Source organism: Nerophis ophidion, linkage group LG27 (assembly GCF_033978795.1).
Source record: "Nerophis ophidion isolate RoL-2023_Sa linkage group LG27, RoL_Noph_v1.0, whole genome shotgun sequence".
In the NCBI taxonomy this organism is placed as follows: domain Eukaryota; kingdom Metazoa; phylum Chordata; class Actinopteri; order Syngnathiformes; family Syngnathidae; genus Nerophis; species Nerophis ophidion.
In genome coordinates, this window is record NC_084637.1 from 24,864,194 (window position 1) to 24,891,693 (window position 27,500).

Below are 27,500 nucleotides of genomic sequence, written 5' to 3' on the forward strand. Positions count from 1 at the left end.
GAAGCTCACTGGTGTGGATGTCGGCAACATTTGTATTTTTTATTTGTATTTTTTTTTTTTAAACTATTAACTAGTTTGTTGCTCAGTTGGGAGTTTGATGCGATTCTTTACTATTCTATTCTATTGTTGTTTTCACCAGACTACAGAGAGGACAAAGAGGAGAATTATTACGGAAAGAGATTATTCTAGATCAGGGGTCACCAACCTTTTTGAAACCAAGAGCTACTTCTTGGGTACTGATTAATGTGAAAGGCTACCAGTTTGATACACACTTAAATAAATTGCCAGAAATAGCCAATTTGCTCAATTTACATTTAGTAAAAAAATCGATATATATATATTAAAAAAATGGGTATTTCTGTCTGTCATTCCGTCGTACATTTTTTTTCCTTCTACAGAAGGTTTTTTGTACAGAATAAATGATGAAAAAAAACACTTAATTGAACGGTTTAAAAGAGGAGAAAACACAAAAAAAATATGAAAATTTAATTTTGAAACATAGTTTATCTTCAATTTTGACTCTTTAAAATGAGAAATTCAACCAAAAAAAATAAAGAGAAAAACTAGCTAATTTGAATTTTTTTGAAAAAAATTTAAAAAATTTTTATGGAACATTATTAGTAATTTTTCCTGATTAAGATTAATTTTAGAATTTTGATGAAATGTTTTAAATAGGTTAAAATCCAATCTGCACGTGGCAACAAGCATGCGATACAAGCAGTCCTGCAGCGGGATTACATGTGTGATATTATGTGCGATACAAGCAGTCCTGCAGCGGGATTACTTGTGTGATATTATGTGCGATACAAGCAGTCCTGCAGCGGGATTACTTGTGTGATATTATGTGCGATACAAGCAGTCCTGCAGCGTGATTACTTGTGTGATATTATGTGAGATACAAGCAGTCCTGCAGCGTGATATTATGTGCACCTCAACGAAGATAAGGCAATAGCAGGCGGACTAAGCAGAGACAGGGCACAATCACAAGGCCCCCCAGCACATTTCCGTTCTATATAATCACGTATTGTGCGCACTGAGCTGCTCGCATAATGTGTGACCCCTCCCTTTAGAAGAAACCTCAGCGATGTAACTCGGGAACTCCTGAATAAAAATGGTGGGCGCGTTGGCTGTTCCTCGGAGCGCAGGGTGAGACTGTAACTGAGTGTGCAGCACCATGCGTTCTATTCATGAGCAAAATTTAACTCTGTCTCTGCCTGATTCTTTGCTTCTTGTTCTGTTTAATAGATGGTTCGGTGCTTAGACCTGGCAACGATACTGAAAGTATCACTTCAAAAAAGGTACAACCGGTTCAAACTACTCCGATTACACTTACTAAAGCGGGGCTTTCTTTCTAAACAAGTTGGTCTCATTAAAGACCTAATTAAAACTCCCATTGTGGCTGTTAAGTGTGAACAGAGAATCTGTCTGTCACTTTAATTGGGTTAATTGTTGTTTGCTCAAGTGCTTGTCGTATTGACAGCTATTTGGGGAAGGAATTAAAAGACACACCTGTGACGACGACTGTAAAAGGGTGCAAGCAGGGAACGCTTCATTACAACGAGAGTAATGGTTCTTTACAGTCGAACCAGAGCTCCATTTTCCTGCTTTTTATACGTACGCTACTCACTAAAAGTCAGGGATTTTTCCGGCTTATGAGCGAAATTCTAAGGATGAACCTAAAATGCAGTGCAATCTTTACAGGTATACTTACTTTCACAATTTACATGAGCCATGTTTAGAAAAAAAAAAATATATATATATATATATATTCTAAAATTGCTCGTCATACGAGCTAGCTTAGATGGCTATAGCTAATAAACAACAATAGATTAGCATCAAACCAACTTGACTACAATTTACTACATTTCATGAATTATTAGACAACAAAAATATTTTCACAATTTACATTAGCCATGTTTAGAACATGTTTATTTTTAGAATTGCTCATCATATGAGTTAGCTTACATGGCTACAGACTAGCATCAAAAAGATTTGACTACAATTTACTACATTTAATGAATTATTAGACATCAAAATAAATTCACAATTAACATTAGCCATGTTTTGAAAACTGTTTTAAATTTTAAAATTGCCCGTCATACTAGCTAGCTAACGTGGCTATGGCTAGTAAATGACATGAGACTAGCATCAAACAGATTTGACTACAATTTACTACATTTCATGAATTTTTAGGCGGCAAAATTACTTTCACAATTTACATTAGCCAGGTATGGAACATTGTTAGAACACATTAACCATGTTTAGAAAAGAAAAATAACAAATTAATTGCTCGTCATACGAGGTAGTTTACATTGCTATAGCTAGTAAACGAAATAAACAGACTCGACTACAATTTACAACATTTCATGTATAAGAGAGCAAAATTACTATAACAATTTACATTAGCCATGTTTAGAAAATTGTTTGAACACGTCAGCAATGTTTAGAAAATAGTTTTTTATTTCAAAATTGCTCGTCATACGAGCTAGCTAATGTGGCTATAGCTAGTAAACGACATTAAACTAGCATCAAACAGATTTGACTACAATTTACTACATTTCATGAATTATTAGAGAGCAAAAATACATTCACAATTTACATTAGGCATGTTTAGAACATTGTTCGAACACATTAGCCATATTTAGAAAAGAAAAAAAGAAATTAATTGCTCGTCATACAAGCTAGCTTACATGGCAATAGCTACTAAACGAATTTAGACTATCAGCAAACAGACTTGACTACAATTTACAACATTTCATGAATTATTAGAGAGCAAAATTACTGTCACAATTTACATTAGCCATGTTTAGAAAATTGTTAGAACACTTTAGCCATGTTTAGAAAATATTTTTTTATTTATTTCAAAATTGCTTGTCATACGAGCTAGCTAACGTGGCTATACCTAGTAAACGACAGACAAGCAGGAAACAGATTTGACTACAATTTACTACATTTCATGAATTATTAGACGGTAAAATTACTTTCACAATTTACATTACCCATGTTTAGAACATTGTTAGAACACCTTAGCCATGTTTAGAAAAAAAACATTCTCGTCATACGAGCTAGCTTACATGGTTATAACTAGTAAATGAAATTAGACTACCAGCAAACAGACTCGTCTACAATTTACATTTCATGTATTATTAGAGAGCAAAATTACTTTCACAATTTACATTAGCAATGTTTAGAAAATAGTTTTTTTATTTCAAAATTGCTTGTCATACGAGCTAGCTTACAGCTTATAGCTAGCAAACGACATTAGACTAGCATCAAAGAGATTTGACTACAATTTACTACATTTCATAAATTATTAGACAGAAACATTTTTTTCACAATTTATAATAGCCATGTTTATAACATTGTTTATTTTAGAATTGCTCGTCATATGAGCTAGCTTACATGGCGATAAACTAGCATCAAACAGATTTGACTGCAATTTACATCATCGTCACACATGGACTCGGATTAGTTTTGCTTCTTCTACGCAAAGGATGATTTGCACGAGCCAGACGTGAATGTAAGTACATATTTGATTTATTTAAACACTATAATTCAAAACAGGAAAACAAATGGCGCGCACTATGGCGGATAACAAACTAGACTATACTCAAACAAAAAACAGCACAATGGCATGAATATATACAAATGAACAAAAGACACCAACTGTGGCACAAAACAAACCAAAACTTATGTGGCGTGGTCAAAAAAAAAAAAAATGAACAGCAAGGCGTGAAGGTCGGTACATGAAACTGTGGTAAAACGTCTCAGAAGGTAAGGTAGGTAGGTAAAGTTCAAAGTTGCCAGGACAAGGACAGAAACAGAATGGCTAAAATAGTGACTATGATGATGATTAGTAACAGGTGTGAGGGCTGAGGACAGGGCCGTGACTTAAAGACCAAGTGGAAACTAATGGGTTGGCATGGAAACGAAAACAAACCAGGAAGTGCAAAAACAGAACTGAATGTCCGAAAAACTAAACATAACATGACCAAACATGGCAAAAACCAAAAAAATCCATAGACGTGACAAACATTTCATGAATTATTAGACAGCAAAATTACTTTCACAATTTAGGTTAGCTATGTTTAGAAAATTGTTTTTTATTTTAAAATTGCTCGTCATATGAGCTAGCTTACATGTGTCATGATCTGTGGTCTGGATCATGTTTTTGTTATTTTCTGTTAGTTTTAAGACTCTATTAATTCCTGTTTTTGTGCATCCTTGTTTTTTTTAGTTTCCATGGCGACTTATTGGTTTCACCTGCCTCTGGTGCTCGGGACACGCACCAGCTCTAATCAAGGGACCATTATTTAAGCCTGTCTGTGCCAGTCAGTCGGCCTGACGTCATTATTGGTTTCATGCGATACCATAGTTAATGTTGCTCGTTTTCATGACCGATTCCATAGTTAACGCTATTTGTTTCATGCCACAGTTTTGTGGCATGAAACCATGTCCTTTCATGTCCTAAGTATTTTGCCTTAGCTTCCGTGTGCGATAGGCACGCTTGCCTTCGGGTTGTTTTCTGCTTTGTACTTTGTTGAGTGTTGGTTGAATAATTAAATATGTTACTACCTGCAAGCCTTGTCCGGAATAGTCCGGTTGCATCCCGGGAGAACAAACCTCGCAGTAAGCTGCAAAAATCCCGCTATGACAACATGGCTATAGCTATTAAACCACATTAGACTAGCAAAAAAATAGATTTGACTACATTTCATGAATTATTAGATGGTAAAATTACTTTCACAATTTACATTGTTTATTTTAGAATTGCTCGTAAAATGAGCTAGCTTACGTGGCTATAGCTAGTAAACAACATCAGGCTAGCAGCAAACAGTTTGACTACAATTTACTACATTTCATGAATTAATAGACAATAAAATTACTTTCACAATTTACATTAGCCATGTTTAGAACATCGTTAGAACACATTAGCCATGTTTAGCAAAAAAAAAAAATTAATTGCTCGTCATACGAGCTAGTTTACATGGATATAGCTAGTAAATGAAATTAGACTATCAGCAAAAATTACTTTCACAATTTATATTAGCCATGTTTAGAAAATTGTTTGAACACGTTAGCCATGTTTAGAAAATATTTTTTTATTTCAAAATTGCTCGTCATATGAGCTAGCTAACGTGGCTATAGCTAGTAAATGACATTAGACTAGCATCAAACAGATTTTTACAACAATTTACTACATTTCATGAATTATTAGACAGCAAAATTACTTTCACAATTTACATTGTTTATTTTAGAATTGCTTGTAAAATGAGCTAGCTTACGTGGCTATAGCTAGTAAACGACATCAGGCTAGCAGCAAACAGGTTGACTACAATTTACTACATTTCATGAATTATTAGACAGCAAAATTACTTTCACAATTTACATTAGCCATGTTTACAACATTATTAGAACACATTAGCCATGTTTAGAAAAAAATATAGAATTAATTACTTGTCCTACGAGTTAGTTTACATGGTTATAGCTAGTAAATGAAATTAGACTATCAGCAAAAATTACTTTCACAATTTACATTAGCAATGTTGAAAAAATTGTTAGAACACGTTAGCCACGTTTAGAAAATAGCTTTTTATTTTAAAATTGCTCATCATACGAGCTAGCTAACGTGGCTATAGCTAGTAAATGACATTAGACTAGCATCAAACAGATTTGACAACAATCTACTACATTTCATTAATTATTGGAGAGCAAAATTACTTTCACAATTTAGGTTAGACATGTTTAGAAAATTGTTTTTATATTTTAAAATTGCTCGTCGTATGAGCTAGCTTACATGGCTATAGCTAGTAAACGACATCAGGCTAGCAGCAAACAGATTTGACTACAATTTACTACATTTTGTGAATTATTTGACTGCAAATCTACATTCAGAATTAATAATAGCTCCGTTTTGAGGTTTTGAACGTGTTTTTTAAATCCATTTTAAATTGCTCACCAAACCAGCTCGCTAATGCTATTTATTTTTCACGGAAATTGGACGACTCTCTATTTTTTTTTTTTTTTTTATGCGAGCTTCAGTTTTTTTCATTTAACTTCCTGTAGAATTCAGTCGAGGACTTTCAAGAATTGACGGAATGACGCGGAGTACGTTAGCCAGCGACTTTTAACAAGTACGCACCGACAAAATAACATCCCGCGAGTTTTGACTTGGCGGCAAACCTGCCACCTACAAACCCCGTTTCCATATGAGTTGGGAAATTATGTTAGATGTAAATATAAACGGAATACAATGATTTGAAAATCATTTTCAACCCATATTCAGTTGAATATGCTACAAAGACAACATATTTGATGTTCAAACTGATAAACAATTCTCTTTTTGCAAATAATTATTAACTTTAGAATTTGATGCCAGCAACACGTGACAAAGAAGTTGGGAAAGGCGGCAATAAATACTGATAAAGTTGAGGAATGCTCATCAAACACTTATTAGGAACATCCCACAGGTGTGTAGGCTAATTGGGAACAGGTGGGTGCCATGATTGGGTATAAAAACAGCTTCCCAAAAAATGCTCAGTCTTTCACAAGAAAGGATTGGGCGAGGTACACCCCTTTGTCCACAACTGCGTGAGCAAATAGTCAAAAAGTTTAAGAACAACGTTTCTCAAAGTGCAATTGCAAGAACTTTAGTGATTTCAACATCTACGGTCCATAATATCATCAAAATGTTCAGAGAATTTGGAGAAATCACTCCACGTAAGCGGCATGGCCGGAAACCGACATTGATATGACCGTGACCTTCGATCCCTCAGATGGCACTGTATCAAAAACCGACATCAATCTCTAAAGGATATCACCACACCGGCTCAGAAACACTTCAGAAAACCACTGTCAGTACTGTAAGTACAAGTTAAAGCTCTACTATGCAAAGCGAAAACCATTTATCAACATGTGTGATGTAGGGCTATATAAATAAACATTGATTGATTGATTGATTGATCAACAACATCCAGAAACGCCGCCGGCTTCTCTGGGCCCGAGATCATCTAAGATGGACTGATGCCAAGTGGAAAAGTGTTCTGTGGTCTGACGAGTCCACATTTCAAATTGTTTTTGGAAATATTCGACATTTTGTCATCCGGACCAAAGGGGAAGCGAACCATCCAGACTGTTATCGACGCAAAGTTCAAAAGCCAGCATCTGTGATGGTATGGGGGTGCATTAGTGCCCAAGGCATGGGTAACTTACACATCTGTGAAGGCACCATTAATGCTGAAAGGTACATACAGGTTTTGGAACAACATATGCTGCCATCTAAGCACCATCTTTTTCATGGACACCCCTGCTTATTTCAGCAAGACAATGCCAAGCCTTATTCAGCCCGTGTTACAACAGCGTGGCTTCCTAACAAAAGAGTGCGGGTACTTTCCTGGCCCGCCTGCAGTCCAGACCTGTTTCCCATAGTAAATGTGTGGCGCATTATGAAGCGTAAAATACGACAGCGGAGACCTCAGACTGTTGAACGACTGAAGCTCTAGAATTCCACTTTCAAAGCTTCGACGATTAGTTTCCTCAGTTCGCAAACATTTATTGAGTGTTATTAAAAGAAAAGGTGATGTAACACAGTGGTTAACATGCCCTTTCCCAACTACTTTGGCACGTGTTGTAGCCATGAAATTCCAAGTTAATTATTATTTGCCAAAAAAAAATTAAGTTTATGAGTTTGAACATCAAATATCTTGTCTTTGTAGTGCATTTAATGGAATATGAGTTGAAAAGGATTTGCAGCTTCCATGAAATGCTAAGTAATTCACAAACAAGGATGGGGCGAGGGTCACCAATTTGTAAGCAAATTGTCGAACAGTTTTAGAACAACATTTCTCAACGAGCTATTGCAAGGAATTTAGGGATTTTACCATCTACGGTCCGTAAAATCATCAAAACGTTCAGAGAATCTGGAGAAATCACTGCACGTAAGCGATGATATTACGGACCTTTGATCCCTCAGGCGGTACTGCATCAAAACCCGACATCAGTGTGTAAAGGATATCACCACATGGGCTCAGGAACACTTCATAAAACCACTGTCAGTAACTACAGTTGGTCGCTACATCTGTAAGTGCAAGTTAAAACTCTACTATGCAAAGCCAAACACATTTATCAAGAATATCCTGAAACGTCGCCGGTTTCGCTGGGCCCGAGATCATCCAAGATGGACTGATGCAAAGTGGAAAGGTGTTCTGTGGTCTGACGAGTCCATATTCCAAATTATTTTTGGAAACAGAGGATGTGGTGTCCTCCACAAAAAAGAGGAAAGTAACCATTCGGATTGTTATAAGCGCAAAGTTCAAAAGCCAGCATCTGTGATGGTATGGGGGTGTATTAGTGCCCAAGGCATGGGTAACATACACATCTGTGAAGGCACAATTGATGCTGAAAGGTCCATACAGGTTTTGGAGCAACATATGTTGTCATCCAAGCAACGTTATCATGGACGCCCCTGCTTATTTCAGCAAGACAAGTTTTACAACAGCGTGGCTTCGTAAAAAAAGAGTGCCGGTACTTTCCTGGCCCACCTGCAGTCCGGACCTGTCTCCCATCGCATTATGAAGCGTAAAATACGACAGCGGAGACCCCGGACTGTTGAACGACTGAAGCTCTACATAAAACAAGAATGGGAAAGAATTCCACTTTCAAAGCTTCAACAATTAGTTTCCTCAGTTCGCAAACATAAGCGGTAGGAAATGGATGGATGGATGGACTATATTACTATTTATACACCTTTAGTGATCACAGAGACAGGTTATTTTTGTGTTACTGTATATATTTGTTTTTCGGAAAAATCCCACTTAATATACTTTAGGTAACTGTCGCGATCCGTGACTCAGATCTTCACATGTTTATTTTTCCATCTTTGTTTCGTTCTCTTCTGACCCACTTACTTCCTGTTTAGTCCGTTACCATGGTTACACATTGATTTCACCTGCTCCTCGTTGTCTACACACACCTGGTTCTCCTTGATTTCTCCCTATATGAGCTTTCCTCTTTTCTTTGTTCAGTCTGGGTCCATAAATTTGCCTTCTAGCAACTGTATTGACTGACTTCATGTAAGTATATTCTCGCTAGCTTTTCACGCTAAACCTTTGTTTTATTCCAGCTCTCACGCCGATGAATTGTTTTTCATTTTTTTTGTGTGCCTTTGTGCCAGTCTTAGTTTTTATGTTTTCTATTCCTAGCTTTTATGCTAGCGCCCTTGGTTTATTTTGTCTGTTAGCTCCAGTATTTTTGTTCGTAGCCTGCTTTTGTTAAGTTGAATAAATCATTTAAACTTACTATTGCTGTGTTCTTGTCGACGCATCCACGGATGGACAAACCCGGCATTACTATGCCAATCAGTCATTACAGGTAACAACAGTCAATATTTATTTATTTTATTTTATTCTTATATAATAAAAGTGAGCTTTTGTCAAACCAAATATTGTTTTTTTTTCCCCATGTACAACAACCTATCTGGACTCGATAAGAGAATCAATAAGGAATCGGTTCGATAATAGGCTGGAACTCGATAATTTCTTATCAAACATCATCCCTACTCTACGTAAAACAAGAATGGGAAAGGATTCCACTTTCAAAGCTTCAACAATTAGTTTCCTCAGTTCCCAAACATTTATTGAGTGTTGTTAAAAGAAAAGGTGATGCAACACAGTGGTGAACATGCCCTTTCCCAACTACTTTGGCACGTGTTGCAGCCATGAAATTCTAAGTTAATTATTATTTGCAAAAAAAATATTTGGAAAAAGATTTGCAAATCATTGTATTCCGTTAATTTTTACAGGTAACACAATTTCCCAACTCATATGTAAACGGGGTTTGTACCATGAATTGATTAACGTGGACCCTGACCTAAACAATTTAAAAAACTTATTCGGGTGTTACCATTTAGTGGTCAATTGTATGGAATACGTACTGTAATGTGCAATCCACTAAGGAAAGTTTCAATCAATTCATTAATCCAATGGCGACGATGCTTAGACACGAGCTTGGCTGCGCGGCGAATGGAGGAGGAAAGGAGGAAAGTGCCTGAGACGCGGAAGGTGCTGAATAGTACAGACCTCACTGATATTACTTTTTGGAATTTGCATGAAAGGAGCGAATGAAAATGGCAAAACTCCACTTTTCATAAGCACTCGTCGGAACATTTACATTTGAAAGCGACCACTAGGACCTTCTTCACAACTTTCTCCGGGCACCATCACAAATTAGCGAGAATAAAGAAGTGAAGCAGAAGAAACGCTCGTGCTCTTTTTCTTTGCACTCTCAACACACTTATTCATGCGTTACTGCACAACGGTGCATGCATTACGTGCACTTACACGCAGTTGTGCGCGGAAAAATACATTAACCAAAAATAAGACAAAACGCATTAGGCTGGAGTTCTCTAAATGGATAATTATTGTATATTTCTTCAGATTGGAGGCCGACTGCCAGACAGGAAGGAAATAAAAAATATATATTTAATATATACAAGATGTGCGTAAAGGCAAAAAAGGTATGCACTTATGTTGAGTGCATTAAAATTTTAAAGGAGCCATGTGTAATCAAGTCATGTGAAGTCATCATTAAATGGCCCTGATATGTCCATCCATCCATTTCCTACCGCTTGCCAACCCTACCGATTTTCTCAGGAGACTCACGAATTTTAGTGCCCCTCCCGAAAATCTCCCGGGACAACCATTCTCCAAAATTTCTCCTGATTTCCACCCAGACAATAAAATTGGGGGCGTGCCTTAAAGACTCTGCCCCTGGCATCCTCTACAAGAGGGGTCACCAACGATGTGCCCGCGGGCACCAGGTAGCCCGTAAGGACCAGATGAGTCACCTGCTGGCCTGTTCTAAAAATAGCTCAAATAGCAGCACTTACCAGTGAGCTGCCTCTATTTTTTAAATTGTATTTATTTACTAGCAAGCTGGTCTCGCTTTGCTCGACATTTTTAATTCTAAGAGAGACAAAACTCAAATAGAATTTGAAAATCCAAGAAAATATTTTAAAGACTTGGTCTTCACTTGTTTAAATTAATTTTTTTTTTTTTTTTTTACTTTGCTTCTTATAACTTTCCGAAAGACAACTTTAGAGAAAAAACAGAACCTTAAAAATTATTTCAGGATTTGTAAATACGTACTTTTTCACCATTTTAAATTCCTTCCTATTCTTTCCTGACAAATTAAATCAATGTTCAAGTATTTTTATTTATTTTTTCATTGTAAAGAATAATAAATACATTTTGATTTAATTCTGTTTTTTCAACAAAGAATATTTGTGAAATATTTCTTCAAATTTATGATTAAAATAAAAAAAAATATTCTGGCAAATCTAGAAAATCTGTAAAATCTAATTTAAATCTTATTTTAAAGTTTTTTGAATTTCTTTTAACATTTTTGTTCTGGAAAATCTAGAAGAAATAATGGTTTGTCTTTGTTAGAAATATAGCTTGTTCCAATTGGTTACATATTCTAACAAAGTGCAGATTGGATGTTAACTTATTTAAAACATGTCATCAAAATTCTAAAATTAATCTTAATCAGGAAAAACTACTAATGATGTTCCATAAATTCTTTTTAAAAAATGTTCAAAAAGATTCAAATTAGCTAGTTTTTTCTTCATTTTTTTCGGTTGAAGTTTGAATTTTAAAGAGTCGAAATTGAAGATAAACTATGTTTCAAAATGTAATTTTCTTTTTTTCGTGTTTTCTCCTCTTTTAAACTGTTCAATTAAGTGTTTTTTTCATCATTTATTCTCTACAAAATACCTTCCGTAAAAGGAAAAAAAATGTACGACGTAATGACAGACAGAAATACCCTTTTTTTTATACATATTGATTTATTTATTAAAGGTAAATTGAGCAAAGTGGCTATTTCTGGCAATTCATTTAAGTGTGTATCAAACTGGTAGCCCTTTTTTGTAATATTTCTCTATTTTGTTTCCTTTTAAACTCCCATTATTTACTTTTTACTTTTTTTTTTTTTTTTTTTTAAATTGATCTCAACTCTGTACACTGCTGCTGGAATTTTAATTTTCCTGAAGGAACTCTCCTGAAGGAATCAATAAAGTACTATCTATCTATCTATCTATCTTCACATTAATCAGTAACCAAGAAGTAGCTCTTGCTTTTAAAAAGGTTGGTGACCCCTGCTCTACAACCTGCCATCAAATCCGCATTACCTCCATACAAACAGCGTGCCGGCCCTGCATCATAATATATATGTCTTTTACAAACTTACATGAGTGAATGCCATGCATACATGGTCAACAGCCATACAGATCACACTGAGGGTAGCAGTAAAAAACAACTTTAACACTTTGACAAATATGCGCCACGCTGTGAACCCACACCAAACAAAAATGACAAACACATTTCGGGAGAACATCCACACCGTAACACAACAGAACAAATACCCAGAATCCCTTGCAGCACTAACTCTTCCAGGATACTACAATATACACCCCCGCTACCAGCAATCCCCGCCCACATCTCCCGAATTCAGAGGTTTCAAGGTTGGCAAGTATGCCTGTTCAGGGTTGCAAGGGGGTACTGGAGCCATCAAAGCTGCATTTTGGCGGAAGGCGGGTTACACCCTGGACAAGTTGCAACCTCATCGCAGGGCCAACACTGTTACGGCGGAGGGGGGTCGCAGCTTGTTTGCGAGGTCGTTCCTCCCAGACTGCAGACGTACAACTCCGTACGACAGCGTGAGGTAGGAACGTGATTTAATCCATAAATCATACACAGTGCAACATGCGGGAAACAAACAACAAAAGGGATGTGTGCCAATTTGAAGGGGAAGCTAAGGCAAAAAAACCCAGCACAGGAATCGTAAGTCAAGAACATGAGGAATACCCAACGTGACTGTTGCATTCGCAAACAAGGAAGCCAGACTGAGCGTTGCGAGCAAGGTGAATACAAAAGCTAACCAGAGGCAGGTGAACCCAATTAATCCCCAAACCCAGAGGTGCACAAAACAGGAACTAAAGGAGTCCAAAAATAACAGAAAATGACAAAACATGATCTGGGCCATGGACCATGACAAACAAAGATACACAGACAAAATTCACACACTAGGGCCAATTTAGTGTTGCCAATCAACCTATCCCCAGGTGCATGTTTTTGGCGGTGGGAGGAAGCCGGAGTACCCGGAGGGAACCCACACAGTCTCCGGGAGAACATGCAAATTCCACACAGATAGATCCCGACCCCAGGATTAAACCCAGGACCTTTGGATTGTGAGGTACAGGCACAAATCCCTGTGCCACTGTGCCACCGTAATGTATTAATGCCCTAAAAGGCATTAATAAATTATGTCCCAATACCTCTATAACTGATAACTGAAGATCAGCGGGGATAGTCTCATTTCAAAACTAGATTTACAGCCCCGAAATCTCCTTATTGTTTTCATTTCGATGCCCCGCCCTCCACCGTCTGACCAATTAGAAAGTCTGTGAGTTTGTCACATCCAGGTTGCCATCTTCGTCTCGCTACTGCCACCGATAAAGTTATTAAACATGTCAGACCTTTGCACATCTAAAAGTTACCATTCTCAACTTATTCAGGAACAAAACGAGGATTTGTATCGGGGATGCCTTTGATAGATGGAGATGATTGATAGATTTTTTCATCTGACGCTACACTTGCTAATTTCCTCCTTGATAGGTAAGATAAGTGAGGCATTTATGTTTTTTTTTTACTTGTCATAAATGGAAATGGACATTTGGAATGTAAACTATATTTGTCAACGTTTGTTGTTGACAAACCCCAAGATGCAGAGATGGAGGCAGGCATGGAGTGAGAAAACATGGTTTTAATATAAAAAACTAGAACAAAACCAAACAAAGGGTTCAAACCAAAAGCGCACACGTGGGAGGATAACAAACAAAAGGCCTAGCGTGGAAGCTAACAGGTATCTAGCAGGAAACAGAAAAACTGGAAACAGCTAATGACTAACAAGAAAACATCAAACCAAAAAGCTAGGAGAAAACAAACTACAAATAGCTAACAGGAACAGCTTACCGCTACGACGACAAGGACGAATAGTAGCACGACAGGTAGTAGCTGTAATGATGACATCGACAAATCACGACAGGAAGCAACAACACAAGTGCGACAATAATCCAGCACTGACTGGAGGAACAAAGTAAGTAAAATAGGAGCTGGCTGATTGACATCAGGTGTGGGGAAACAAAGCACTCAGAGAGACAAACAGGAAGCTGAACCAAAATAAGAGTGCTGACAGGAACTAAGGACAGGAAATACTAAACACACAGAGGAGAAACTAAAACACAAACAAACTGTCAGTGGCAAGCCTGACAATATTGTCCAATATAGTCTATGATCTTGTCTAAAAAAGCTAGTATGTTTCTTAGTGTGATGCTAGCTCGGTCAATGACCTATTGACATGTAGGCTAACGAGGGAAATATATACCTGTTGGCCCCCCGCCACCCCGAACGGGACAAGCGGTATAAAATGGATGAATAAATGTCTATTTAAATAATAACAATATCAGAATTCGAATCAGAAATACGTTATTAATCCCCAAGGGGATATTCAAATTGTCACCACAATCCCATTCAAGATTAGACAAACATTACAGGGAAACGGAACAGGATCAAACATTACAGGGAGACAGAACAGGATTGCTGACAATCTGCCGACTTTATATATAATATATAATAATAAATAACAACAAACTTTACTTGAGACAGAACAGGAGGCCCTGCCACGAGGTGGCGACTTGTCCAGGGTGTACACCGCCTACCGCCCGAATGCAGCTGCAATAAGCTCCCCCCCCCCCAAAAAGGACAAGCGGTAGGAAATGGATGGAGGGAGACAAAACAGGATCAAATATTACAGGGAGACAGAACAGGATCGCTGACAGGTCTACCAACTATATATATATAATATAAAATATATAATAATAAATAATAACAAACATTACAGGGAGACAGAACAGGATCAAACATTGCAGGGAGACAGAACAGGATCGCCGACAGGTCTGCCAACTATATATATAATATGTAATAATAAATAATAACAAACATTACAGGGCGACAGAACAGGATCAAACATTACATATATATATATATATATATATATATATATATATATATATATATATATATATATATATATATATATATTTTTTTTTTTTTTTTTTACATATATATGTATATATATATATATATATATATATATATATATATATATGTATATATATATATATACGTATATATATATATATATATATATATATATATATATATATATATATATATATATATATACATATATATGTAAAAAAAAAAATATATATATATATATATATATATACATATAGTTTTCATTCAAATTACATTTTGATGTAGAGATCCTTTCCAGAGAATTATAAATAGCAGCTGCTGCAGTGGAGTCTACTAGCATGTCAGTCGCCTTCTGCATAGTAATGACTGTCAATGTGACTTTGTAATGCAAAACACACACAAACACGCACACAAACACAACACACACACACACTCACACACACGCACACTCAGACGGACAAACACCCGAGCCGGTTCAAAGCACCATTCATCATGCTCTTTTACCCCAAATACGCTAATAGCCAATTATTTCCGATATTCTTCCAGGGCAACGGCGAGCCGACAACACGCTCTGCGAACCAAGATGGTGTGTTTGTATCACAACTCCATCTCGGTTAATCACTTCATTAGGAAGCCACCACAATCTGTGGAATCACGAAATGATGCAAGCAAAGTAAAGAATAAAGCCATGTTTTTAAAATAAATGGATGCTTTTCACACTGCTTCATCGACTATTATGAGATGAGCTCGGACGCCAAACTGCAGTAAAACTGGCTGGCGTCTAATGTCCCCACTAAATCCAAGCAAGAATACTTCAAATAGTTTTTCAGCAATGTGGTAAAAGTAACGTCCAAGAGTCTCCCTGGTTTTATGTAAACTAGAGATGATGAACCCGGACGTTCATTTTAACGTATAATTTATTCTTGTTTTTACAACAGAAGTACATGAGCAGATACACTTTATTGATACCAGTATTTACAAATATAAATCATTAGTAAAGTGAGTAGTAGGGTTGTAGAGTATACCAGTACTAGTATAGTATCATGGTACTAATGAAAAACGGTACTATACTCTGTTTGAAAAGTCCCAGGTTTTTTTTTTTAATGGGCGTGTCGCTACGTCAGGTTTTTACCAACAGATGAGCATGTTCGGCAGCGCACACACACAGAGTACTTACAAGCAGACACAGAGTGTAGACAGAAAAGGGAAAACGGATGCATTTTGGCCTAAAAACTAAAGATAAAGGTGAAGTTATAACACTGAAACACCCTCAGGAAGTGTTGTAGCTACTTCTAAATCACTAATCCTTGCATCCATGGCAACAAATATAGTAAGTTTCTTACAAGTATCATTATCACTGCAGGACGAGGAAGAGCTAAACATGCTTCACTACTCACCGGAGGAGGATATGATTGCTCACAGCTAACAAAAGCTAGCGCGCCTGAACGTAAACAAATGCCATGGATCTACACCTGACATCTACTGTAATGATATAGAGTATCTAGTCGATACTACTATGATTACGTCGATATTTTTTAATCATCACAAAATATTTTTTTCCCTTTTTTAAAAATGGATATTGTTTTTATAAAGTCAGGAAATATATCCCTGGACACATGAGGACTTTGGATACGACTAATGTATGATCCTGTGACTACTTTGTATCGGATCGATACCTAAATGCGTGGTATCATCCAAAACTAATGTAAAGTATCCAAACAAGAGAAGAAAAAGTGATTAATACATTTTAACAGAAGTGTAGATAGAACATGTTAAAAGAGAAAATAAGCAGATATTAACAGTAAATGAACAAGTGGATTAATAATCAATTTTTACAGTTTGTCCCTTATAATATTGACAAAATAATAGCAGAGTGATACCAAAGACCATAAAAAAAAAAAATGGGACCCATTGCCAATTAGGAGCCTTTGTTTGTTTACTTACTACTAAAAGACAAGTTGTCTAGTATGTTCACTATTATATTTAGGGACTAAATTACAATAATAAACATATGTTTTATTTACCCTAAAATGTTTTATTCAAATAAAGCCAATAATGAGATTTTTGGTGGTCCCCTTTATTTAGAAAAGTATCAAAATACATGATGGTACCGGTACCAAAATATTGGTATCGGGACATTCCTAGTAGTAAACACTGTTCAAGCACCAGTCCTTTTGGTTTTATTCATTAGAGAATAAAAATGACTCTTATAGTCAAAAACTCCCAAAATATGTTTTGATTTCTAAAAGAGCATTTATTTATTGGTCTGCCAATGTGGCCACGCCCCCCCCTTTCTCTACCTGCATGGTCTCCTCTGCTTACTTAAACCTAAAAAATACCCAAAAGCTGACAATTCCCCCGGGATTCCAGTTTTTGTCCTTCTTCTTGCTCTTTTAGTTCATTTTCGCTACCGCAGAGTTCCGGGATTCAACCGAGTAACGAAACGACAGAGCGCTAGAAGAGGTGAAGACGACGGAAATGATATCCCTGCCAAAAATCCGGTGTAAATTGACAAATGGGAGATTATTATGTACGTGAAAGGAGAGCAGGCAGCAGCTCGCACATTCTCATACTTTCTATAACATCCCTGTCAGCCGCCTTGAAGGAGCCCAGACTTGTTTTTTTTATTTAAATGTTGGAAATAATTCAAGGTTCCTCTCAAGGAAACGTCACAATTTATTACATCTATTTCTAAAAAAATAGCGAAATGCCATATTCCTTACCAACCTTTGTAGGAGATTTCCCTTTTTTTTTTTATGTTAGACAAACGTAATAAAATATAATGTTTGTGACATCCCATAATGTTTTTGCGGATACATTATTAGCGTCGCATAAAATATTATGTTGCTACTGGTTCATCGTTTCCTAAAAATATTGTTAAAAAAACAACTTAAAGTCTTGTCCAGCTGTTGACTCAGACTTAGACAAACTGTATTCATCCACAAGGGAAATTGTTCCACACAGTAGCTCAGTCTCAAAGGATGGAAAGGGTAAGGATGGAACGGATAATGCAGGTATTAAGTAGACTAAAAATGTACAATAGTATCAATATGACATATATGTAATATTTAAAAATTATATATTCAGTAGGTAGGTCGTGAGTTCAAACCCCGGCTGAGTCATAACAAAGTTTATACAAATGGGACCCATTTCCTCCCAGCTTGGCACTCAGCATCAAAGGATTGGAATTGGGGGTTAAATCACCAAAAATGATTCCATGCCAAGCGTGGGATGCGGTGGTGTAAACCACGTCGCCACTGGACTAAAAAAGCAGTGGAGACGCCTTCTCTGGAGTGATGACTCACACTTTTCCATCTGGCAATCTGATGGACCAGTCCGGGTTTGAAGGTTGCCAGGAAAACGCTGCATTTCGGACTGCATTGTGCCGAGTGTGAAATTTGGTGGAGGAGGAATTATGGTGTGGGGTTGTTTTTCCAGGAGTTGGGCTAGGGCCCTTAGTTCCAGTGAAATAAACTTTGAATGCTAACACATTTTGGACAATTTCAACATGACTGTGCACCAGTGCACAAAGAAAGGTCCGTGAAGACATGGATGACAGAGTCTGGTGTGGATGAACTTGACTGGCCTGCGCAGAGTCCTGACCTGAACCCGATAGAACAGTGGTCCCCAACCACCTCGATTGGTACCAGGCCGCTGAATAATTTTTTATAAATTTTTATTTTATTGTTTTTATTCATTTATTAAATCAACATAAAAACACAATTCTAATTTATCCTCTGGGATAAATTACAATGGAGACTAAGAGCCAGGCCTTCTCGACCAACATCATTTGAGCACGTTCAGTGGAAGGCTCAGACTCCCAAAATGCAACACGGAACGACACAGGAGGTCCTTCATACCGACAGCCATCAGACTGTATAATGCATATGTTCCTTGACTGCACTTAACTGTAGAATATATGTAGAAAATATTTATATTATTCACATATTATATATATAATATAGGATCTATATTATATTATTTATTATTTTACTGTCTATTGAATTTCCCCCAGGGATCAATAAAGTACTTTCTATTCTGTTCTATTCTGTTCTATCAGTGTGTGACCTCACCAATGCGCTTTTGGAAGAATGGTGGAAAATTCCTATTAAACACACTCCGCAACCTTGTGGACAGCCTTCCCAGAAGAGTTGAAGCTGTAACAGCTGCAAAAGGTGGACCGGCGTCATACTGACCCCTATGGGTTAGGAATGGGATGGCACTTCAAGTTCATATGTGAGTCAAGGCAGGTGGCCAAATACTTTTGGCAATATAGTGTATCCGCGGCTTATATGAACCCCGTTTCCATATGAAACGGAAATTGTGTTAGATGTAAAAATAAACGGAATACAATGATTTGCAAATCATTTTCAACCCATATTCAGTTGAATATGCTACAAAAACAACATATTTGATGTTCAAATTGATAAACATTTTTTTTTTTTGCAAATAATCATTAACTTTAGAATTTGATGCCAGCAACACATGACAAAGAAGTTGGGAAAGGTGGCAATAAATACTGATAAAGTTGAGGAATGCTCATCAAACACTTATTTGGAACATCCCACAGGTGTGCAGGTTAATTGGGAACAGGTGGGTGCCATGACTGGGTATAAAAGCAGCTTCCATGAAATGCTAAGTAATTCACAAACAAGGATGGGGTGAGGGTCACCACTTTGTAAGCAAATTGTCGAACAGTTTTAGAACAACATTTCTCAACGAGTTATTGCAAGGAATTTAGGGATTTTACCATCTACAGTCCATACATTCATCAAAAAGTTCAGAGAATCTCGAGAAATCACTGCGCGTAAGCGATGATATTACGGACCTTTTATCCCTCAGGCGGTACCGCGTCAAAAACCGACATCAGTGTGTAAAGGATATCACCACATGGGCTCAGGAACACTTCATAAAACCACTGGCAGTAACTACAGTTGGTCGCTACATCTGTAAGTGCAGGTTAAAACTGTACTATGCAAAGCCAAACCCATTTATCAAGAATATCCTGAAACGTCGCCGGCTTCGCTGGACCCGAGATCATCTAAGATGGACTGATGCAAAGTGGAAAGGTGTTCTGTGGTCTGACGAGTCCATATTCCAAATTATTTTTGGAAACAGAGGATGTGGTGTCCTCCACAAAAAAGAGGAAAGTAACCATTCGGATTGTTATAAGCGCAAAGTTCAAAAGCCAGCATCTGTGATGGTATGGGGGTGTATTAGTGCCCAAGGCATGGGTAACTTACACATCTGTGAAGGCACCATTAATGCTGAATGGTCCATACAGGTTTTGGAGCAACATATGTTGTCATCCCAGCAACGTTATCATGGACGCCCCTGCTTATTTCAACAAGACAAGTTTTACAACAATGTGGTACTTTCCCGGCCTGCCTGCAGTCCAGACCTGTCTCCCATTGCATTATGAAGTGTAAAATACGACAGCGGAGACCCCGGACTGTTGAACGACTGAAGCTCTACATAAAACAAGAATGGGAAAGAATTCCACTTTCAAAGCTTCAACAATTAATTTCCTCAGTTCCCAAATATTTATTGAGTGTTGTTAAAAGAAAAGGTGATGTAACACAGTGGTGAACATGCCCTTTCCTAACTACTTTGGCACGTGTTGCAGCCATGGAATTCTAAGTTAATTATTATTTGCAAAAAAAATACAGTTTATGAGTTTGAACATCAAATATGTTGTCTTTGTAGTGCATTCAATTGAATATGGGTTGAAAAGGATTTGCAAATCATTGTATTCCGTTTATATTTACATCTAACACAATTTCCCAACTCATATGGAAACAGGGTTTATATATGGAAAAAAAATATATATATATATATCTATATATAGATATATATATATATATATATATATATATATATATATTTATATTGTAAAATGTTGTGGGGGTGGCTTGAATATATCCATTCACTTTCTACCAGGGTTTGCGGGGGGCACTGGCGCCTATCTCAGCTACAATCGGACGGAAGGCGGAGTACACCCTGAACAAGGGTGTACTCCGCAGGGCCAACACAGATAGACAGACAACATTCACACTCACATTCACACACTAGGGCCAATTTAGGGTTGCCAATCAACCTATCCGCAGGTGCATGTCTTTGGAAGTGGGAGGAAGCCGGAGTACCCGGAGGGGAGAACATGCAAACTCCACACAGAAAGATCCCGAGCCCGGGATTGAACACATGACTACTCAGGTCCTTCGTATTATGAGGCACATCCACTAACCCCTGTTCCACCGTGATGCCCGGCTTGAATATAGCCCGGAAAAAAAATATGGTAATCATTCATTTTCCATTGTCACAAGTAGCCATCGGTGTTTGGTTGGGGACGTGCCAGCATGTGCCGCCTCCGGGTTTGGACTCACCTCCACATATTGGCGACGTCCAAGTGAACATGCAGAAGCCGAGCTGCTCCGCCCACTGCTGACAAATCGTGACGTAAAAACCGGAACCTGCAAGTGCGACACATAAGGAAAGAGACGATAAAGCAGACGGAAGTGTACGAACACAAAATATATCATATTTTTTGGAGTATAAGTCGCACCGGCCGAAAATGCATAATAAAGAAGGAAAAAAAACACATATAAGTCGCATTTTTGGGGGGAAATTTATTTGATAAAACCCAACACCAAGAATAGACATTTGAAAGGCAATTTAAAATAAATAAAGAATAGTAAACAACAGGCTGAATAAGTGTACGTTATATGAGGCATAAATAACACACGGAGAACCTGCCTGGTATGTTAACGTAACATATTATGCCAGGGGTGTCCAAACTTTTTCCACTAAGGGCCGCAAACTGAAAAATCAAAGCACGCAAGGGTCATTTTGATATTTTTTCATTTTCAAAACCAATACAATATAATTTTTTTTTTATTATTATTGCTGGGGCTCCCTCGAGTTAGCTCCTAGGGACCCAGAAGGGCTTCAGTCTTAAAAATTAAAAAAAAAATAAGTCAGATATTTTTTTTTTCATAAAACCTTTGAATCTCTAATTCGAATTCATTATTTATTTTTTTTTTACATTTTACAAGCTTTTTGTCAAAACCTTATTTTTTGGGTCAAAAATACAAAATATACAATATTTTTACCAAAAAGTTTTTCAAAGTGGAATATTGGATCCTAAATAGGTCAATAATTCGTAGCAAAATTGATTAGAATTTTTTTTTTTTTTTTTTTAACTAACAGTTATTAAAATCAATTAAAATTCTTGGGGACCCAAAAGTGTCCCACTCATAAAAAGGTCATGCTTTTTAATTTATTTTTAATTTTTCATTCTACACTTAGATAATATATTGTGTAATATATTATCTAAGTGATAATATATTCAGATAATATATTGTGTAATTTGTTTTGTATATTTATAATAGCAATCAGTAGAATATTTAGTCTAATTAGTATTTGTATATAAGTAGTATGTAATTTCTTAAATAATTTTCATATTTTTGTTGTATTTATGTAATTTTTGTCCTTATATCAATCAATAATTTTTAGAAACATTGATTTTGATTCATTATTATTTTTTGAGGAATTATAAAAAAAAAAATTGTGTTATTAGAGTCAACAATGCAACTTTTTCTCGTTGCATTTCACCAATTTGCTATTTTATTCCACTTTGTATTGTTTAAAAAAAATAAAAAAATGTATTTTTACAATGCTGTGCTGCGGGCCGCAAATGGCCCCCGGACCACACTTTGGACACTCCTGTATTATGGTAAGAGTCATTCAAATAATTATAACATATATAACTTGCTATACGTTTACCAAACAAGCCGTCATTCCTAATCGATAAATCCGATGATATCTTATTTCTCGATGTCGCTTCTAAACAACTCTGCCAACTCCAAAGGTATGTGCCGTTTCCTCTTTGTCAGAATTAGTGGGTGACGAACCCTAAGATGCAGAGAAGGGGGCAGGCTTTGAATAGGATAACATGATTTAATTAAAATACTAGAACAAGAACAACCAAAAGGGTACTAACAAAAGGCGCGCACAAGGCGGATAACAAACTAAAAGAGCTAGGATGGGAGCTGGAAGATAACGAGCCTAGCGTGGAAGCCAGCAGGTAGCGAGCAGGAAAGAGAAGTCGTTACTTGTATTATGAAAACAAACTGGAAGCAGGGAACAAAAACAGTAAGCTACAAACAGCTAACAAATACAGCTTACCGCTATGCTGCAATGACACGACCAGTAGGAACAACAAGTAGAACTGACATTGACACGACACGACAGGAGCGACAATAATCCAGCCCTGACTGGAGGACAAAGCTGGTAAAAATAGGAGTGGGCTGATTGACACCAGGTGTGGCCAGGTGCCAATCAGCCGCAGCTGAGGGGAAACAGTGCTCAGGGAGAAAGACAGGAAATAGACAAAACTGTCAGGGGCAAGCCTGACACTCTTGTCGTTTTCTGCTGCATATTTCACTACATCCAGCTTGTAATCTGCAGTATATGATTTCCTTTTAGTGGGGCCATTTTTGTTCAGCCCTTCTCAGTTTTTATAAATTACCGCCAATGATGAAATGATCCATTTTAATAGCTGCAGCAGTAGCATATAGCATGTAGCAGTTAGCATCCCATGACCCACAATGCACTTCTGCCATGACCCTCCCCCGCCGAATTCTTATTGGTTGACGATTGCTGACATTTTCTTCATCTCTTCCGCGAATGAGATGAATAATATTATTTGATATTGTGTAACCTGCAATACATGTTTTCCTTTTTGGTTCCATTTTTGTCCAGTTTTATAAGTTACCGCCAACGATGAAATGATCCATTTGTCAGGACTTGGACTCTGGCGTGGATTGTTTTCCCCAGGTGCAAAGCGATTGGAGTGGACTTTGGGGTTTGTTTTTCTAGAAGGCAAAGGAAAGTTGGCACGGGCAAGGCGTGAATGTAAGTACATATTTTTATTTTGACACAATAAACAAAAAACAGGAACAAACAAATGGCGCGCACAATGTCGGAGAACAAACTTGACTAATGAAAAGAAAGACTTGCACAAAGGCAGAAACTATGAACTATAAACAAAAACTAACTTGGCATGGAACTGGGAAACATTGCATGACGTGAGTAGACAAATCGAGGGTGATAGATGATGGTAGAAGGTGATGTTGCCAGGACGAAGAACAGAAACAGACAGGCTTAAATAGCAGTGACATAATCAGTGAAAACAGGTGTGCGAGTGCAAAACGTGAGACAGGTGCATGGCATGAGGACAAGGTGAAAACTAATGAGTTGCTATGGTAAGAAAACAAACCAGGAAGTGCAAAAACAGGAACTGAGTGACCAAAAAACAAAACATGATCACACAGACAAATCACCATTTTAATAGCTATGGCAGTAGCATATAGCAGTTAGCATTCCATGACCCACAATACACTTCTGCCATGACCCTCCCCCGAAAAAATTCTTATTGGTTGACGTGTGTGTGACGATTGCTGACATTTTCTTGGTCTCTTCCGCGAATGAGATAAATAATATTATTTGATATTTTACGGTTGTCACATTGAGTTTGTGACGAACCCCAAGATGCAGAGAAGGCGGCAGGGATTGTGCGGGAAAACATGATTTAATTTAACACTAAAACAAGAACAAACAAAAGGCGCACACAAGGCGGAGAACAAACTTGGCACAAAGGCTAACTGTGGACTAGAAAAAAAACCACTTAGTGACATGAAGGAACTATGACATGAGCAGAGTGAACAGAAGTAGACACAGCTACAACGATAAGTATTAATGACATTGACAGGTAGTGGTGACAATAATCCAGCATGGACCGGATGGGAAGGCAGATTCAAATAGCATCTGGCTGATTGACACCAGGTGTGGCCTGGTGCCAATCAGCCACAGCTGAGGGGACACAGCACTCAGGGAGACAAACAGGAAACAGAACCAAAACAAGAGCGCTGACAGGAAATACTACACACAGAGGAAAAACTAAAACACAACCAAACTGTCAGGAGCAAGCCTGACAACGGTAATGTGTTAATATTTTCACACATAAGTCGCTCCGGAGTTTATGTCGCACCCACGGCCAAACTATGAAAAAAACTGCCACTTATAGTCCGAAAAATACAGTATATAACACACAATGTGTGTGTTTTTTCCCGAAAGACACAAATACAACGCGTGTAACATCAAAGCTCTTTAAATGGTTTCCGAGCAGCAGTCGCCAGCTTGGTGTGACAGTGGGCAGCCCACTTGCGGCGTTCCCTCGGCTGATTTTCACACGGAGGAGGAGCAGCAACACCCGGGAACTTTCCATTCCGGTTTTTGCGACGGCTGCACTTTTCAACTCTGCTCCAGTGATGAAATATATTTATGTGATGAACGTGAGGTCATGCAACTATGCATACCACTCACTTTGGTACCGCGTAGCAAATTTGGCCCCGTTTACACTGCACACACACCAAGTTAGATTTGTTTGGGCCCTCAAGTGACAAACATCTAATTGCTGTTGTTTTTTTTGACAGTCTAAACCAGGGGTCGGGAACCTTTTTGGCTGAGAGAGCCAAAAAGCCAAATATTTTAAAATGTATTTCCGTAAGAGCCATATAATATTTTTTTAACACTGAACACAACTAAACGCGTGCATTTTTATGTAAGACCAACATTTCTAGAGTATGATAGGTCTCTTATTCTTTGTAAAAACATTGTTATTCTGAAGCTAACTGTGGAGGGGGCGTGGCCCGTGGGCCTGCAGCGAACTGGGGTGTGCCAGGACCGGCCTCGAAATCAGCGAGAGCTGCGTAGATGGCCCACCTGGGCCTTGTTGTCTAATCACCTGTCGCTCTGTTATAAGTAGCAGCCAGGAGGAGAGATGGGGCTGGGGCTGGAGCCAGAGTGCGAGCGAGAACGAAAGAGAAAAATACAATTGCTGGAAAGCAACTGAGAGACTTATTGAAAAATAAAACAATAGTGTTACCCTGAAACAGGCTCTCATGTCGGTGTTTGGTGGTCTGAAGAACCCCCAGGAGGACAAGCCCCACACTAACCAATAATAAATAAATAACTTCTTAACGCAACTTCTTGAACAGGTGCGGTAGTAAACGGATGGATGGACTAAAAATGCATGAGAATGTTTTATGTTTTGAACATTATTTTTAACACTTATTACAAGTGGAATTATTCATTACTTATCATGTTAAGCAATGTCAGCTCAGATTTATCCGACAGCCAGATGCAGTCATCAAAAGAGCCACATCTGGCTTGCGAGCCATAGGTTCCCTACCCCTGGTCTAAACCATGGGTGTCAAACTCTGGCCCCATGGGCCAAATTTGGCCCGCCGTGCAATTTCACTTGGCCCTTGAGGCAATATCAAATTAACATTAGAGCTGGCCGCGGATGTAACACCGCATTCACCACTAATACTCTTACTTGCCAACCCTCCCAATTTTCCCGGGCAACACCCGAAGTTCAGTGCCCCTCCCGAATTTAATCCGGGACAACAATATTTGGGGTGGGCTTTAAAGGCACTGCCTTTGGCGTTCTCTACAACCTGTCTCCACGTCCGCTTTTCCTCCATACAAACATCGTGCCGGCCCAGTCACATAATATATGCTGCTTATACACACACACACAAGTGAATGCAACGCATACTTGGTCAACAGCCATACAGGTCACACTGAGGGTGGCCGTATAAACAACTTTAACACTGTTACAAATATGTGCCACACTGTGAACCCACACCAAACAAAAATGCCACATTTCTGGAGAACATCTGCACCGTAACACAACAGAACAAATACCCAGAACGCCTTGCAGCACTAACTCTTCCGGGACGCTACAATATACACCCCCGCTATCACCAAACCCTGTCCACCTCAACCCCACCGCCGAAAAGAGGCATTCAATTTTTATTTAAATTTTATTTGATATGCCATTGATATTTTTTAATTATTATTATTATTTCAAAGTCGATTTTGCACGTCACTATAAAGTTATATAAGCCTTGCTTGTTCAATATTCAATGCAAAACTTGTTTGGGTCCCTATTAAAAGGTTAATTTGTTCAACATCGGCCCGCGGCTTTGTTCGTTTTTAAATTTTGGCCCACTGTTTTTAAACCATGGGTGTCAAACTCTGGCCCGCGGGTTGTGTAATTTAATTTGGCCCTTGAGGTAATATCAAATTAAGATCAGAGCTGGCCCGCCGGTATTATGCTGTAACAACGCATTTACCAACCCTCACAATTTACCCGAGAGACTCCCGAATTTCACTGCCCCTCCCGAAAGTCTCCCGGGGCAATCGTTCTTCCGAATTTCTCCCGATTTACCCCCGGACAACAACACTGGGGGCGAGCCTCGAAGGCATTGCCTTTAGCGTCTTCTACAACCTGTCGTCACGTCTGCTTTTCCGCCATACAAACAACGTGCCAGCCCAGTC

At 38.0% G+C, this 27,500-nt stretch overlaps 1 protein-coding gene and 1 long non-coding RNA gene across 3 annotated transcripts in view; one reads left to right on the top strand and one right to left on the bottom strand.

The window, feature by feature from the left end:
* LOC133544069 (beta-1,3-galactosyltransferase 1-like) overlaps positions 1-27,500 on the bottom strand; it is a 328,797-nt gene that overhangs the window by 73,759 nt on the left and 227,538 nt on the right. For both annotated transcript variants that reach the window (XM_061889101.1, XM_061889102.1), the window contains one exon: positions 21,479-21,565. The gene's annotated coding sequence lies outside the window, so the exon portion shown is untranslated. The remainder of the gene's footprint in view (positions 1-21,478; positions 21,566-27,500) is intronic.
* On the top strand, positions 1,069-4,497 carry LOC133544089 (uncharacterized). The gene is made up of 3 exons (XR_009804583.1): positions 1,069-1,146; positions 1,246-1,298; positions 4,238-4,497. It is a non-coding gene; the product is annotated as an uncharacterized LOC133544089 (long non-coding RNA).